This window comes from Ailuropoda melanoleuca, chromosome 5 (genome assembly GCF_002007445.2).
Source record: "Ailuropoda melanoleuca isolate Jingjing chromosome 5, ASM200744v2, whole genome shotgun sequence".
Taxonomy (NCBI): domain Eukaryota; kingdom Metazoa; phylum Chordata; class Mammalia; order Carnivora; family Ursidae; genus Ailuropoda; species Ailuropoda melanoleuca.
Genome location: NC_048222.1, coordinates 93,311,765 through 93,315,279, shown reverse-complemented (window position 1 = coordinate 93,315,279; position 3,515 = coordinate 93,311,765). Strand labels below are relative to the sequence as shown.

At 33.9% G+C, this 3,515-nt stretch overlaps 1 pseudogene; it reads right to left on the bottom strand.

Moving 5' to 3' along the window:
* Window positions 1-2,085: 2,085 nt before the first annotated feature.
* LOC100468949 lies at window positions 2,086-2,890 on the bottom strand (annotated as a pseudogene).
* Between the last annotated feature and the right edge of the window lie 625 nt (window positions 2,891-3,515).

Here is a 3,515-nt window from a genome sequence, read left to right as displayed (position 1 = left end):
CCATTTAGTAATCATGAAATTACAATAAATTCATAAGGTTCATATTCAAAATTTGCAAAGGCTTTAAAGTACTAATATGTAGTAGGGGCAAAAATTCAGAGAAGTGGGACCTTGGCTATCAACTCTGGATAGTAATTAAAGTTGGTAAAACATCTCCAGAGGGAAATTTAATCTGAAACCTTAAAAAAAAAGTTTGTATCCTTTTATTCTACAATTCTACTTCTGGAAATATTTCATTAGCTAAAAGTAAGTTCACTGTGGTTGGGTTAGAATATGAAAAAAAAAAAAAAAAACAAGCATGCTAAATGTTTACTACCAAGAAGACTGGTTTAAAAACTATGATGTTTCAGTTCAATGATGTAATATGTATTTATTACAGGTGAAGCTGTATAAGAATATTTGATTGCATGGTTAATGCCAAAAATGAATTCCTCCAGGTGGGACTATAGGAAGTCCTATAGGAAGTTTTGTGTGCTATAAATTGTATCCAAATGTTTAAGTATTTGTTTTTTTGAAATAAAAATTAACTACTCAAAAATTTTTGTTCTTATAATGAGAAATTTAAGATCTCATTAAAAAAATTATAACTATATATGGGGAAGGATGTTAATGAAACTTACTGTGATGGCCATTTTGCAGTATATACAAATATCTAATTATGATGTTGTGTACTTCAAACTAACACATTATTTTAATTATACCTCAATTTAAAAAAAAAGAAAAATAATAATTACTCAAGCAATATATCCTAATATGGGTTCCATGGATCTATGGATATCAACAGGAATCCAGGAATCTTCTGGAACCTCATGCAAAATACCCAGTGTCTGGGAGTTTGCATATTCTTCTGTAGAGAATAATAACTTACATTGATTCTCAAAAGTGGCCAGTAACTCAACTGAGTTTCAGAACTATTAATCCAGAAACTGCATATGAATAAAATTAATTTAGTTTGAAATTTTTTGATTATATGGACAACTCTAAAAGTCAAGGTAAATTATTTATGTGTCATCACCACCAAGTAAGACAAATCTTTTAGTGTCTATAGTCACAGAGAAAATGTCAAAATATTTTTTGTGGTATTGAATATCTTAAGTATTTATCATATGTTTAATTCATCTATATTTATTTATTACTGAGCAAAATTTATAACAAAAGTATTCTTTAATATACAATAAGGCCAGATTAACAAATCTACTTAACAAAGTTAAGATTGCAACAAGCTTAAATAACCAAATGCATATACATGTGGATAAAACCAAGACTCAGGTATATGGCAATATAGACTGAGATCAAGAAACATTATATTTAGGGGCGCCTGGGTGGCACAGTGGTTAAGCATCTGCCTTCAGCTCAGGGCATGATCCCGGTGTTATGGGATCGAGCCCCACATCAGGCTCCTCCGCTATGAGCCTGCCTCTTCCTCTCCCACTCCCCCTGCTTGTGTTCCCTCTCTCGCTGTCTCTATCTCTGTCAAATAAATAAATAAATAAATAAAAATATTTTAAAAAATTATATTTAATAAAATCTAAAGTACTTACCTGCAAGATTGTTACTATTTTTCATTCAAAAGATAAAGTACATGTTATGATTACCTCATTAATAGCTTTTCATTTGACCTTTTAGAAGATTCTACGGTGAATATCATGTACAACACCAATTTTATTAAAAAAAACAAAAACAAAACACCATGGCACAGGCCAGTACTATAAACAGAAATATTTCAGTTTACGAAGTTGTTTGTTTTTTTTTGCAGGTATACTATTAACTTAATTCATAAAATGATGGCTTGTTATCATTAGCCCAGTTTTATAAACAATACCAAAGTTCAGAGCAGTTAAAAATTTGTATTAAGTCACTCAGACAAGAGGTAGTAGAGCAGGGCAACTCACATACAGATCTCTTGTTCCCCAATCCAGAGGATTCAACAAAGATATGTGCTATGAATTGACTTCCACACATCTACCTCTAAATACATGTAATTTATTATTATTATTATTATTATTATTATTATATTTTTAGAGAAGTAAATGTTTATTTCTTTGTTTCACAAATAGAGCTGGCTGAGTTGTTGCTTTTTGGTGATTAATCAAAGAGATCAAATCCCATATGCTCCTTCAATTCCTTAGAATCTTCCTTTGCTTCAACCTTGGTTGAGGCTGTGGCAGCAACAGGAGTAGAGCTGGTGGTAGTAGTTATGGGGCAATGACCAAGGGGGCAGCTTCCACAAATGCAGATGGATCAACCAAGAAGGCCTTGAGAAGATGTAATCAGTCTACTCAGACAAAGCCAGGACCCGCCTGTATCCATGATGTTAAAATAGGGTACTGATGCAACAGCTGGGTAACCAATCTGCAGACAGATGCTGGCAACACTGTGGACACCTTCCAAGAAGTAAGAGTGTAGTTTCCTCTGTGTTGCCAAAACACTTCAGGGTTGTAGATGCTACCACCGTCAACTACCTGCTTGGATGATCAGCCCAAAGGAGAAGGGAGAGATGGTCAGCAGCATGGCTTCACTGGCTCCCAGTTTGGCTCTAGTCTTAATCAGCTGCACATCACTCAGGATTTCAATGGTGCCCCTGGAGATGCCTAAGCCTAAAAGAAGGAGGTCTTCTCAGTATTCTGGGCTGGCACAATGACTTCACATGGAGCCATGACACTGGCACAGGTCCCCGTTTGAACCCCATATTGGCCAACAGCATGTTCCTGATCTCAGTGAGGTCCTTTGGGAACACAAAGCCCACATTCCCCTGAATATGAAGCAACAGTTTCTCCAGAGCTGGGTTGTCTTCCAGATGCCTTCAGATGGCCTTATGCATTATAACATGTCATATCATTAACAAGATATCAAATAGAAAATGCCACCGATTTCCATTAATTTTATGCATGTGAATAAATTTTTATATTTTAGCTAACATTCTTGACCAATAGAAGAGTACTTGTATATTTTTTTTAACATAAAGTATTACATGGACATGTAACACTACTGTCTCTGATCAAGGAGTTAATGATTTTAGTCAAACCAGATGTTGGAAAGGTTCACCAAGGATCTCTAAATGCATGCAGAAACATACACAGGGCATAAATAGAGAGTAACAGAGCATTACTCTGTGCTCATGGTAAATAAATGATTCATCAACAATCTGACATACATAACTTAAATCCACAGCTTCTCTGTAGATTTATGTTAAATATTCATTCTCTTTTACATAAATAAAATTTGGAGGTTCTCCATAGGTTTAGAAGAATAATGATCACTACCTAAACCTAACTATGATATATAAAAGCAAATTCTTTGGACTATTTTAGGAAATTAACAACCTCATAACTTTTAGAAAGAAAATAACTAAATATACTTTTCAATGTAGAGTATATAAAATTCCTTCTTTGTTTGCCTGTTGATTAGCAACTTGTGCTTAAACCACTCAAGGAAGCAAAATATCTATGTAACCCAGTATTGCCACGTAAATAAACCATGAGAGATTAAAAAGAAAAAAAAAAGAAACATTGACA